General features: G+C 34.7%; 1 protein-coding gene across 2 annotated transcripts in view; it reads right to left on the minus strand.

The window, feature by feature from the left end:
* The window catches only part of LOC141402415 (uncharacterized), a 49,458-nt gene that overhangs the window by 17,435 nt on the left and 16,813 nt on the right, over positions 1-15,210 (minus strand). Inside the window, exon 1 of one of the 2 annotated variants that reach the window (XR_012412625.1) lies at positions 1,870-2,170. The exons of the other annotated variant lie outside the window; for it this stretch is intronic. The gene's annotated coding sequence lies outside the window, so the exon portion shown is untranslated. Of the gene's footprint in view, positions 1-1,869; positions 2,171-15,210 lie in introns of those variants that run through there. 2 annotated transcript variants of the gene reach the window in all.

The raw sequence follows: 15,210 nt of genomic DNA on the forward strand, positions 1-15,210 counted from the left end.
CTAAGTTTGGACAAAATATTTTTGAGTTTTGGACTGAATCGGCTGATTCATTCGAGAGTTATCGTGCGTTCCAGCCAATACATATGCCATAGCGGTTTTTACAGCTTTCGATCCATTTTCATAGGAAGTATGGGCTTGCCGCTAAAAAAGCGTCGTAATGGAGGCAGCGAATAAAAGTTGTTGCAAAAGAATCGAAGCGATTTGAGAGCAGATCTTTCGACCGATAGAGTCTATATTGGAACCTTATCTATGTCTGGTCTAAATTTTACGATGTGCAATATATGGATGAAATCGGTTGCTGACTTCGAGAGTTATCGAGCGCAACATTTTTGCGCCAAAACAATCTGGCATCGATTTTTTTACTTCGAGATTAAACCACCCTAGTATATACAATTTGATTGATGTTTCGGACAATTTGCACTATAACTCTCAGTTACCTCCTCGTCGACAACTCTCGAAAGGACTAAATTTCATAATATTTCTTCCAGACATAGATTAGATTCGAATATGGACCGTATCGACTATATCAACTCCTTTGGGTACCTCCCAAACAAGAAATTCAACAATTTTCGAAACAGTACAGTGGGGACGTTTTAATTTTTTTCAGCTTCCAAAAGCTTTCAAAAATCGCCAGTACCAAATAAATTGTCTGACTTTTGAATTGAGTAACCGATTTGACAGACATTTGACATCAAATTCCGAAGTAGGTCTAAATCGGCTAGCGCTGTTCCACACCTCTCTCACATGTTTTTCTAAAGTGCAGTTTAAGAGGATCGTTTTAAATTTTTTATCGAAAATAGGCTTATACAGCGATATAATGTTTTTCGTGGTCAAGTCCATGCTTCCTGACATAATGGCCCCAAAAATTCTAAGAAACCCTGCGGTGACCATAGACTGGTTGAATAATTCACAACTCCTTATGAGGGAGTTCTTTTGGTTCTGATTACATAAATATAATGTGATTCGTAAGCAAGACACAGTGACCCACACAAAATTCAGAAAATGTGAAGTTTAAAAGCTCCTCTCGGATAATTTTTTTTTTTCAGTCTTTGCGGTCTTCTTTACGATGGTAAATTTTTTTCGGCAAGTCCATACTTCCTGAGATAATGAACTAAAAGCTGCAAGAATCGTTGGCGGCACCAACTAAAATGGCAAATCCGTAAGTCTCGCAGGGAGTTGCTGATTGGCCAAGACTTTGCACATCGTATTATTTCATCTAATCATGTACCAGGTTTGAATATGGACTATGTCGGTCGCGTCCTTTAGGTATCTCCCACACAAAATTTGGAAAATGTGCGGTTTAACAGCTCGTCTCGGATCGTTTTGATTTTTTTTCCAAAAAGTTCTTCTTGCTGGCCCTGTTACGATGGCGCAATTTTTTTCGTAGGCAAGTCCATATTTCCTGTGGTAATGGCCAAAAATCTCCAAAAAGTCTGCGGATACCAATTAAATTGGTTAGTACGTAAGATAACCCTCGAAGGGAGAGGACGACTTGGTCCAAACTTTGTATTATTTCTTATAGCCTCGTATAATGTCCGAATATCGACTAGAGCGGACTACTTATTCGGGTAACTCGTTTTTAATTTTTTGCCAACATGTTTTGTATGCGACCCAGTTGAAACAGTTGAATTTTTCGGAAGCAAATCCATACTTCTTGAGGAATTGGCCCAAAAAGTCAAAAAACCCTATAGACCTTAAAAGTAATGTGTTTGCTTTTTTAGGACCGAGGCTGAGGGTATAATTCCGTCGGCACAGCTGACTTACTTGTTTAGACATTTTTTGTCCATCTTATTTGCAAAGGTTGATTTTTTTGTAGTTGAATTATTATTTTTTTCTCAAAATGTTAAGCCTTGTCCAATAAATACTTACCGACAGTAAAACCGGCAATTTCTATTGTTCGAAGATATTGGGGGAAATTTTTCTTCTCCAAAAGTCTTTGTAACATATCTTTCTCATGGAGATATATTGACATTTGTAACTTCATCTGAGGATTATTAGAGAACATATCGTACCAAAAATCCGGTGACCATTCAGCTCTAGTTATATAGTAAATATTAAGTTCTCTAACATCTGTTGTGATAGCTGCGGGAAGAGTTGGAATTTCTCCTCCTTGTTCTTGCAACCTTATGGTTAGTTGTTGCAGTAGTGGCAATTTTTGTAAAACAGCAAACAGGTAAGACCATTAGAGCTGGCAAAAAATCGATGGCACTATCGATAATATCGATTATTGTTTAAAAATACAATATCGATAGATAGTTTTGTCTATCGATATTATCGGATTAAAAATCCCTAATCTAAAATTCGTTGAAATTAATAGAAATTCGCGTCTTTTCGGTTTTGTGGATGTAAGAAAGTAAGTTGGTAGTCACACGTACACATTTTTCGAAAAAGTAAAATGTATTTTTATTAAATAAAAGCAATTGTTTTTTTTTCCTTTTCGATTTCTGTGAAGTATTTGTGCAAAATATCAACAAAAGCGTAGACATTTCCGCCATTTACATTTCCAAATTATTGGTGACAAATTAACGATAATATCGATAGCAATCGATTTTTTAAAATATTATATCGAAAATATCTAATGTTGGGAATATCGATGGTTTGCCAGCTCTAAAGACCATTGACTCGGCAAACGCAGTCTAATTGTTAATGTTTGTAACTTCTGGAATTGAAGCAAATTATTCAATGCCATGTCGTAGGTAGGTAAATTGGGACCCCTAAATCGAAGACGGCTAGTCAAATTAAAATGATTTGTCACATAAAGGGTAACGTTTTTTAATGCCGAACGGCTTCCATGTTCGGATAGTGCTTGGAAGGCACAGTTGTCAAGATTTTCCACATGTAAGTATTCAATCAAAGGGGAAATTTGAATTGTTGATTCTCTTTCTTGTTTGCTTTGGTAAGATGTTCCCATGGATCTGAATTCAGTAAGCTGGGGAGTGTTTTCCAGAACTTCTTTTAGATTTTGATGTGTCAGTCCTTTAGAATATTCTATATAAAATGTTGTAAGATTTGATGGTAAGACAAACTTGGAAATTTCATTGAAAACGGCTTTGGATATTTTCAAATAAGTAAGTTGTTTAAAGGTTTGCAACAGTTCCATCCATAGTTGATTTGTAAGATGTTCATACCGGAAATCTATAGTCAAAAATCGTAAGTTTTCAATAATCTTCAATAGCCCACAAACTTTTACAAAGTTTTCGAAGTAATAAACACTTAATGACAATGAGGAACTAACATTGTTCCCTACGGCATCATCATCATCTTCGTCATCTGATTCCAATAATATGGAATAATTAAATTCTAAATATTCCAGAGGCAGCTGACTAACAAGTTTCTTAAAGTGCTTGTATTTTATTTTCTCATCTCTTCCCCCATAGATGGTTAACTTTTTCAATTTTACCAATCTTAGAAACTGATCAATGACATTTTCGCCTGTGGACACTTCAAGATCTTCTAAATTTGGCATATTATCAGCAATTTTGATTAAAGTTCCAATATCTCCATCTGGCATATAAAACAGTTTTTTGACATTTCTAAAAAGTTCAAGCGGTAGTGGAACCCTTGTGGATAAATCGCGCACATTTTCAGCATACAATTGTAGAAAATCCATAAATTCTTCTGGCGTTGAAATTTGTATGCGATTTTTGTTATCCATATTCGATACAAAATATTTGCCATCCACTTTGTTGATTTTCATTGTTGTGTATTTTTCAGGGCACACATATTCCCAATAAACACTACGCAATGTGTCATTGACTTGTGCCAGCTTTAGTTGATCGTGCAGCTTTAACAATTTGAATATTTTTATTAGTATATCACAAGATGAAAATATTTGTTCACTAATTTTGAAATTTGTTGATGCCATTTTATGAAGAGTACTTTAGCTAATATTCAATCGAACACACTGGCCCTGTTTTAGCAACTAACCGGGAGAGCAATTTTGAATAGAATATTTGATGTGAATTTTTGTTTTTTGCTCTGGAATGAGCTTCATATTGTTGTTGTTGTTTTAATGGAAAGAAATGAAAATAGATTTTCAAATAAAAATATTTTTGTTATTTTGTTTATTTTAAAAAAATATGCATACACTGTGCAACATTTTTAAGGTAATCTTGTGTAAACCAAGGCATATTCATATAAGGTAAATGCATGAGTTACAAAAACTAACAAATTTACAAAAACAACATTGTTGTTATTGAAAATTAATTGTCAAAGGTAGTTATTGAATAATAGGGTCGTTCCAAAAATTTGTTCAGGAAAAACATAAATACATTTTGAAAATCCTCTAAAATAGAACAAATTTGAATCAAAATGTAAATATAAGCATTTGGAAATGTCGTAGGTCATTGTTATTACACTTTTACGGTGAAAAGAAGAATTTTATGGTAGCAAATTTCGAAGTTTCAAGTTTCATGAGTAGACCCTATTACATTTTGAAAACTAAATTTACAAAAAAAGTAAGAATACAGCTGATTGTCACTTCTACCTTGTATAAATATGCCTTGGTGTAAACAATTTGAACTGACAATTTTTTTAAAATACAGACCCAAACGACAAAAACCCTAGTTTGGTTTTGCTGTGTCAGATCCAGCTTGGATTTTATGGTCCCATCTAAACATGGTTGGTTAAATATTGTCTTTTTAAGACAAATCGGGTCTATATCTCTGAAACCAATGGGAATCTTTTTCTGACCTTTCAAGCAATTTTGTATAAAAAGGCAAGAATGAAGTATTTAGAGAAAAACTACAGTTATTGCCTCATATTTAAAATATATCAAACCATACCATCCATATCTCCAAAACTATTAAATTTTTCTTTTGAAAAAATATGCACTGGTATGTAGTATATTTTTATACCCTCCACCATAGTATGGAGGGTATATTAAGTTTGTTTTTCCGTTTGTAACGCATTGAAATACTCATTTGCGACCCTATAAAGTATATGGGGATTTCTGAGTGAAATCGGACACTTTTTCAAGATGAGGTTTTTGATTTGCTTTATTTTTTGCTGTGGTGATGCTGCTGATTAACAAAACATTTTAGTATATTTTCAAATTTTTTTTGACTAACGGTTCCAGAGATATCGCGCCTTGAAAAATTCAAATTCTGTAAAAACTACATGCAAAGAAATACTCATAATTTCTTTAATATTTGTCCAAATGGGACCATCTTTTTTTTGATTTGTTTGTTTTTTTATCAGCTATCGAAAGAAATATATAAAAGAAAATTGCACAGTGGGCTTCAATGCAATTTTCGGGATTTAATATTTAAAATCAATTTTTAAACATGATTGCACCCTTCGATTTTTTCAAACAAATTATATGTTAAACTACGTTCAATTACAAAAATTTTAAGCCCTATGTGGTAATGGGATTCGGACGATTACTATTTTTTCTGAATTTTTTAAAATTTGTCAATACAATTTTTCCTTAATACCTTTGTCCAAAATTTGTATTTCCTGTATTTTTGAAGCTAAGAGTACATATTTATCACTATATATTATATATTTATCATAAAAAAATAGAAAAAATCCACAGTGGACATAAATGGAATTTTCGCTGATGCATTTTCAAAATCGAAAAACGACGCAGTTTTTAAGATGTTTGAGATAAATTCATAAATATAAAATCAAAACAAATATTTATAAATGAAACTTTTAACTTTTTTAATAAAATAATAAATTTTGGACAAAGGTATAAAGGAAAAATTGTATTGACAAATTTTAAAAAAATCAGAAAAAATAGTAATCGTCCGAATCCCATTATCATATAGGGCTTAAAATTTTTGTAATTGAACGTAGTTTAACATATAATTTGTTTGAAAAAATCGAAGGGTGCAATCATGTTTAAAAATTGATTTTAAATATTAAATCCCGAAAATTGCATTGAAGCCCACTGTGCATTTTTCTTTTAAATATTTCTTTCGATAGCTGATAAAAAAACAAACAAATCAAAAAAAGATGGTCCCATTTGGACCAATATTAAAGAAGTTATGAGTATTTATTTGAACATAGTTCTTTAAAAATGCGATAATTTCAATAGGCGATATCTCTGTACCGGTGGTCAAAAAATAATTTTAAAATATACTAAAATGTTCTGTTGGCTAGGAGCATAAATTGAACCAAAAACAATTGAAATCAAAAATTAGTTTTCTCCGAACTGTCCGATTTCACTTGGAATTCCCCATATATATTCTTGATCAGGGTAAAATTTTAAGTCGATCTAAGCACGTCCGTCCGTCCGTCCGTCTGTGGTAATCACTCTAGCATCCACAAAAATGGAGATAGGACGCTGAAATTTTGGGAAAATGCGTCTTTTGTTTGCAGGCAGGTCAAGTTCGATGATGGGCTATATCGGTCCACGTTTTGGTATAGCCCCCATATAACGGTACCCCCCGATTTACGGTATTTTGACGTTTTTAGCTACATTTTCAGACCGATTTGGCTATAATTTGACATTTAGGGTTCTTAAGTGTCAATAAATATATATAACGAAAGTTGTGGACATAGGTCCAAGTTTTGGTTTAGCCCCCATATAACGGTACCCCCCGATTTACTGTATTTTGACGGTTTTAGCTACATTTTCAGACCGATTTAGCTTATGTGACGAAACTTGTGGACATAGGTCCACGTTTTGGTACCCCCCGATTTACGGCATTTTGACGTTTTTATCTACATTTTTAGACCGATTTAGCTATCAATTGACATTTAGGGTTCTTAAATTTCAATAAACTTATATAACTAGTGGACATAGGTTCATGTTTTGGAATAGCCCCCATATAACGTTACCGCCCGATTTCAGGTATTTTGAGAATTTTACCAACAAGTTTTAACCGAATTAACTGTAATTAGGGTTCTTAAATTTCAATAAACTTATATAACTAGTGGACATAGGTCCACGTTTTGGAATAGCCCCCATATAACGTTACCGCCCGATTTCAGGTATTTTGAGAATTTTACCAACAAGTTTTAACCGAATTAACTGTAATTTGAACATTTGGAATTCTTAGTGGTCACCACACCTCTCCACCAAAAATTGTCAAGAAAGCCCCCATATAACGGTACCTCCCGATTTTCAGTAATTTTATGATTTTAGCTACAATATTAAACCGATCTAGCAGTAATTTGACATTTGAAGTTCTTAGTGGTCACAACACCTCTCCATCAAAAATTGTCAACATAGGTTTATGTTCGGATATAGCTCCCATGTAACGGTACCTCCAAATTTTCAGTAATTTGGCAATTTTAGCTACAATTTTTAACAGAACTAACTGTAATTTGACATTTGAACGTTGTAGTGGTCACCACACATCTGCATCAACAATTTTCAACATAGCCCCAATATAACGATACTTCCCGATTTTCGGTACTTTGAGGATTTTACTTAAAATGTTTAACCGAACGTAGGTCCATGTTTTTGTATAGCCCCAAAACAAACCTCCCGATTTTCCGTACCTTAGCTTTATTTTTTGGACGAACTTTCTGCAATTTGAAATTTAAAAGTCAACAAAAATTTTGCAACAAAAATTGTTCATTTAAGTTCATATTTTCGTATAGCCCAGATACCTCCGAACTAGCCGTTAATGACATTTGAAGTTCCCACATAACCGATTTTCGATATTTTGAGGATTCTAGCTAAATTTTTTAACCGAAGTAGGAGTTATTTAACATTAAAGGCTCCCATCAAAAACTATCAACATAGGCCCATGTTTTATTATAATCCCTATATAACGGTACCTCCCAATTTCTAGCCCACCAAAAATTGTCAACAGTTAGATATAGGCACCATAAAAAAGGGCCTTCCGAATGAAGCATTTTATGTACATTATCTGACATTTGAACGTACTCACTTAAAGTTGGGGACAGGAATGAATATTTTATGGTGGAGGGTATGAAAAGTTCGGCCCGGCCGAACTTAATGCTTTTTTACTTGTTTTTCTTTATTTATTCCACTTGGGAACATAGGGTATCTTTACTCCATTTTACTTTGTCATGACAAATCATTTTTATTTCATTAAACGACAGGTTTATTTTTGCGATGTCCGTTGTTAGTATTCTTCGGACGTCCACGTCTTCTGTTGCCTTGTGGGTTTCATTCCAAGGCATACCTTGCGATGCTGTCGGGGTTTTACGAAGAGTATGGCCCACCCAGCTCCACTTTCGTTTCAGTAGTTGTTTGTCAATAGGTATTTTGTTCGACTTTCTCCAGAACTCGTTGTTTGATATTGTGTTAGGCCAGAATATACGCCAAATTATTCGCAGAAATTTATTGATTTGCGTTTGTTTCACTGCCGTATAATAATGTTGTTTTGACGCAGGCATTGAATATACGCAGCTTGGTATGGTTGGATATTTGCGGAGATCTCCATATTTTGTTCAGTCGTCCAAAGGCTGTTCTAGCATTGCCCAGCTTAAATTCAAGTCGTCATCTACTCCTCCTTGGGATGACATAATACATCCTAGATAGTAAAATTGTTCCACAAAATCAATATCTACATTATCTATATTAACATTGAGGGTGACGTTGCTATTTATTTGCATGACCTTAGTCTTATTAATGTTGACTTCAAGGCCGATACGTTTGCAGAGGATTGTTAGGTCGTTGATTTTACTTTGCATATCGCTATGCTTATGGGATATTAGGCATATATCGTCTGCAAAGTCTAAGTCTTCAAGATGGCGGTGAAATCCCCACATAATTCCTCTTTTTCTCTTGCACACTTCGAACATAACGGTATCAAGCACTAACGCAAACAGCAGTGGGGATAGAGGCCAACCCTGTTTCACTCCGATGTTTGTAGTGAACGTATCGCTGTATATTGTTGTGTCGAACTTTGAGTGATACATTCGCGTACATAGCTTTTATAATATTTATTATTTTTTTGTGGGACTCCATTATTTTGCAAAGCATTCCATATTGCGCTGCGTTTCACCGAATCGAAGGCTTTCGTGAAGTCAATGAACACTAGGTATAGGGGCGAATGCCATTCGATGGATTGCTCGATAAGTATTCGGAGAGTATTCGATTGGTCGATACAACTGCGATGGGGTCCAAATCATAGCCGCCCAAGAAGAGGGCACACAAAATTCTGAATATTAGCATCTTTCGACAGTGTGTTAGTAAGGTTGTATGCACGCATGCTGCAAAACAAAAACAAATCAAATTATTTGCTAATGCTTGTTGCTTCCACCTTTCAGCTTGCAAGTCAACATTAGATATTATATCGCCGCTTGTATCCTTGATCCCCCTATTCCTGTTGAGTGATTGGTTAGATATTTGGCCAATTATTTGGTATAGTTTGCGCATGTTGTGCCTGCTGCATGTTCCGCATCTTTTGCCATTTCGTCTAGGTATTTCCTCTTGTCGGTACGTGCTGACCGTTTCACTTGCTCTGCAACGTGTTGATATGTAGGCAGTATATTGCGTTTATTTAATGATAGTGATTTTAAGCGATTTCTTTCTTGGATCAAGCTCCAGGTATTGTCGGATATCCAGGTTTTTCTTTCTCGGTTACTGACATATCCAATTTTATCCTCTGCTATGTTTCTTAGAACATTACATGTAGTTTCCCATGAATAGCTGTTATTTGGCAAAAAGTTATCATTTATTTCTTGTCTCAGTTCTTCTCTCTTATTGGGGTTTGTAAGTTTTTGGACCTCAAAACGTTTTCTTACTCCCTGTGCATTGTTTCTTCTATGGTGTCTCTTCAACTTTAGTCGGATATGGGCTATGACCAGTTCGTGGTCGCTGTGTATATCTGCGCTTCGTTTTGTACGGACGTCCGTTAAGGAGCTTCTCCATTGCTTCCGGATACAAATTTGATCTATTTGGTTTTTCGTGTTTCAATCTGGCGAAGTCCAAGTATATTTGTGGATTTCCTTGTGCGGAAATAGCGAACCCCCTATGACGAGGTTGAAAGCTTGGCACATCGCGATAAAACGCTCTCCATTATCATTCTTTTTTATTCCCATACCGTGTTTGCCCATTAATTGTGTTATTCCTGTGTTTTCAGAGCCAATTTTGGCACAGAAGTCGGCAATGACTAGTAACATGTCCTGACTAGGGACTTTCGCTATAGTAGCGGTCAATTGTTCGTAGAACTCGTCTTTATTTATACTCTCAGCGTCTTCTGTTGGGGCATAACATTGAACAATTGTAACACATTTCCTCACTGCAGTATTGAGGCTTGCCGTCAATATCCTATCACTGATCGCATTCCAAGATATTAATGTACATATTTTTAATTCCTTTTGAGAGTATAATTCCGACTCCATTCTCCCGTCTTTCTTCTTTGCCACTGTACAAAACAAGGCTTCCGTTTGCTGTTATAAACTCCCCATTTTGAATCCATCGCATTTCACTTATCCCTAGGATTCCGATGTCAAATATTTCCATTTGGGATACAACCTGCGCAAGCTTTGTGGAATCGCTTAGTGTTCTTACATTCCAAGTTCCTATTCGTGTCCTTTTCCGTGTGCCAAAGTTCGTCAACGTTACGGGAGTTGTTATTTCATTCCTTGTATTAAGTTTCAGGTAAGTGGGTAATTGGTCCACTGTACCCTAGAATGGTAGTGGGGCTGCCACCTTTAAGCCACCATTCTAGCTTTAATTTTATTTATTGGCTTTTCACTCCGGCGCCAATTAGTCGCCATGTCACTACAGGGATCTCTGGCAAACTCGGGAATTTGTGGCGTTTATAGCCTCCGAGACTCTCCCCCCATAGTCGCTGAGCTGTCCGCGACTGCTTATTTAATTCGCAGCCACCCAATATATATACTGGGCTTTCCACTATCCGCAACCCGTGGACGCGTCCGTTAGCATTCAGCCATGCTTCCCGACAGGGCGGATGTAGTATATAACTCTTCAGAAAATGCCATTGTTGTAATAAGGGCTGCGAAGTCGAGCCATTTTTCTTTCGACTCCGACTCCAGGCCAGTTTTTTTCACGACTCCGACTCCGGAGTCGACCCTGAGGTAATTTCATATACCACTGAAAATTTATAAAACATGCACAATTTTTACCTTTTTCCTATACTTGGACCATACATACTTATATTTTTAATGTTTGTTCCATAATGATTCTGCTGTATCTTACATCGAAAAGTAGCAACAGAAACAGGTTAGAAAGTTTTAGTCGGTTTTACCAAAATATATGTAAGGTTACATAACCTCAGATCATAATTTTAAAATTAGATTGAATAAAAATTCCGGTTAAATTTGAATAACCTACCTTAAAGCTCTATACTGATTTCACAGATAGATGGTGGACGGCGAACAAAGGAAATGTCGATAATTTAACATGCAAGAAGAGATCACAATGATGTAATAGCGTTTCTCTGCATACGTTATCAAAATGTTAACGCTTGTATGAGAGGTTCTGAAGTAGAAACTTTGTTCAATAATGTGGGATATGACAACAAAATCTTCTTCGGATTGTTTAATGCAAATGACAAAACTTGTATATTTATGTGTAATCCGGATCATAAATACTACATGGGGATAAGTAATTCAAGACCAGGCCTTAAACTGGATCCAATCCAAATGTTTGTAGTACTTAACATAAGCCCACCAATTGTGAAATTGTACCCAAACGAATGAAATGAAAAATTATATCAAAATATTCCAGATTTACTGTGAACACCAGCCAAAACATAGGCAGACCAAGGTCTTTTCATATAAAAATTGTTCTAATCGCTTCTTTGGAGTCCAGTTTTTTTTCCTCTTAGGAGATCTTAGGACTTCTGTAGAAAACATGTTGGTCTTCATATTGATGATCAGTAGGATTTCTCATAGAAGACCACAAGATGAAAAAACCAGCGGACTTCTAGCAGAAGACTTGCAGGAAACAAATAAGCCAAAACAAGTGAAAGGAATAGTATGAAGGGGATGATCATGCGATATTAGGGATACGCAATGAAATGCAATAATCGGTTTTTCGATTATTCGGTTTTCGTGAAAAACTTAAAACTCGATTTTCGGTTAGTCGATTATTTGAGAGTGTCCTAAAAGTCGACTTTCGATTAATCGTTAACCGCCGAAACCCGATTATAATCGAATATATGTTGATGTGATCCGTGATGGTTATATGTATATAAAAAAGTACCGTTGATTACGCGGTTTTAGCACACCCAATAGTCAACTACGATTAATAGTCGACTACGAATAATTAGACTACGACTAATGGTTGACTATGAATAATAGTTCACTCCGTCATCTGAAAGTCGATTAAGAATAATCGATTATACGGTTTTCGCACAGTCAATAGCCGACTACGATTTTTAGCAATTTTACGGCTAATAATCGATTAATCGATTAACCGAAATCGATTTTACGTATCCCTATGCGATATCTTACACCACTACTCCTGGACACTAACTTTCCGCGAAATGTTTTGGATTTAAATTATATTAAAAATTAGATTTTAAATGCTGTATACTTCTATGTTAGATCTATATGGACAACACTTTGATCCCAAAACATTGTTCAAATAATGTCAATGTTATGTTGGAAGATACAGTGGCGGCCATATAATTAAGAACGACATCGTATTAAAAAGTATTTGACTTGCTACGTTCCAAATATTTGAATATTTATATGGAACAAAATTTGTAAATAAAGTACACGGTAAGCACTTTCAAATAAAGCCAAAACATGTTTATACAAAAAAAACCACGATTTAGTAAAATAGTCATAAATCGACCTGGCCACATAATTAAGAACGATATAAGGAAAGGTTACTTTAAGGTAATTTTCATACACAATATGTGAATATATCGTTATGTATTTTAGAAATCGGTTACTTTGATTCATTTTTAGTATCAAATGTCCTTCAATGGTACATATTATTGCGTCTAAGTTTGATAATTAGGGCATGCCTAACGTTTTCAAAAATTTGCCCATAATTTGACGAATTTATTTTATTTTTGGGGTCTAAAGCCACAGTTTTGGCTTCCTCTCATTCCCTCGATGACGCTCTAAACGATACCCTGTGATTGTCGTTCCATAGTCGGCGCTTACTTACCCTTAAATTGGCTTTTATCCCACTTCTTTGAGTCCTTTACGAGGAAATTGTCTGGGAAATAGTTTCGTATGAGCCATTTCCACCTTACAAATCGGCAGGATTGTTGTCTGCAGATAGTAGACAGGAAATAAAAAAATAATTTCGTTTTGTAAAAAAAGTTGGCCTAACGGTACACCGAACAAAAATTAAAGGCTTAATATTTTGAAAGATTTCATTGCACAATGTCTTTGTGGGTGTGGTAGGCATAGTTATGTAAGACTTTTTAATCAATGAAGCTCATATTAATATCAAAACCAGTCAAATCAATAATTTTTATGGATGAAAATACAATTTTTGTATAAACTAATGTCTGATGTACATACACAAAATTATTGTGGAATTCGAGCATTCAAAACATTATGTTAATTAATGTTATATTCGGTGTGGAATTCTTCCAATTTTTGTATAGACCTTATATTATTGTTTCATTTCCTGTCTACTACCTTCAGCTTTATTTGAAAGTGCTTACCGTGTACTTTATTTACAAATTTTGTTCCATATAAATATTCAAATATTTGGAACGTAGCAAGTCAAATACTTTTTAATACGATGTCGTTCTTAATTATATGGCCGCCACTGTATATAAAGAATTCTAATAAAGAACACATACTCGTAGTCAAAACGAACCATCAACCAAATCTGTTGCAATTAGAGGCGATTGTTATACTGTACATGTTACAGGTCCTTATTGAAAGGCTTAATTTTTGGAATTCCAATAAGGTGCCTGAAAACTTTACATAATATTTTAAGCAAATGCCTAGCATTGCAAACAGGTAAAGTCAACTATTTCCGAAGGATTGGGTCGTAACCTTTTACATAAAGTTGCAATCCATATCCAGACGACAGAAAAATATATAATTTTCCTTTCATATGAATAGAGGGTATATGAGTGAATATCAAAAAAAAAAATTTAGTTTCCATGAAGCCAAGGTTTGCACTATTATAAAACGCAAACTATTGCAATTTACCAGTAACTATGACTATTGCTGGATCAATTCTAGTGTTTTTGAACAAAGCTCAAAAATTTGGCAAAATAATTTAATTTGCGTGGAAGTTATGACCGCGTAAATGAATAAAAATAGGAAAAAACGTTGAAGCTAACGAGGTTTTTTACGTTACTATTTGATTGCTGATTAAACCGTTCAAATGACGGACATATGCCCAAAGTAAAAGTAGAAGAAATTCTTCTTCTGAAGAATACAAAATGAAGATTACACTTCTAATATATCACTTTTCGAAATTTCCACTGCTTCCACCTTTTATGGATGCTGACATTTTGAAGCCGGATTTTAGGTGTCTTTCGTATTTTTAATTTAACTGGAACGCGCTTTCGAGTATTTCAAAAAACAATTAATAGGATTAAAGTACTCGCAATTACGCATAATTTGATATGTATATTGGCTGTGTAGCCCAGACAGCAGCAGAGTAATCTACTGCCAAAGGCCAAAAATTAGTACGATATTTTTTCTAAAAAACATATTTTTTGGGTACAGTATTTACAATATCCTTTTGAGTGTGCTGGTACCCCACGATATTTTAGTTTTTCGGCGGTCCAGATCATATAAATCATAGATCTTCTTCTTCTATTCGTTTGGCTTGAGGTCATAAATAAAAAACAGACAAATTTTTGTTTTTTATTGTTTGTTTATTTTTCCAATATTTCGACTATCTTCGATAGTCATCATCAGGGAAATATATTGTTGTTTCTTATTTTATGATTCTAACACCTTCTTCCATCCTCTTCTGTTGACAAGAATTTTGTCAACAGAAGAGGATGGAAGAAGGTGTTAGAATCATAAAATAAGAAACAACAATATATTTCCCTGATGATGACTATCGAAGATAGTCGAAATATTGGAAAAATAAACAAACAATAAAAAACAAAAATTTGTCTGTTTTTTATTTATGACCTCAAGCCAAACGAATAGAAGAAGAAGATACTGATCAAAGGTCAACAATATTATATGAAAATCAAATCATAGATCGTGAAAATCCAACCCCTAGAACGGCGAAAACAGCAACTGCAAAAACCGAAAAATGTGCAAAAAATGTTTTTGAAAATATCGCGGATTTAGCCGCGTTTTCTGTGGATCGTTTTCTTTTCAATGAAAAAACTGACACATCAATCGCGGTTTTGCGAAAACAGCGGTTTA

This window comes from Musca autumnalis, unplaced genomic scaffold (genome assembly GCF_047663935.1).
Source record: "Musca autumnalis isolate F117 unplaced genomic scaffold, ASM4766393v1 scaffold_4, whole genome shotgun sequence".
Taxonomy (NCBI): domain Eukaryota; kingdom Metazoa; phylum Arthropoda; class Insecta; order Diptera; family Muscidae; genus Musca; species Musca autumnalis.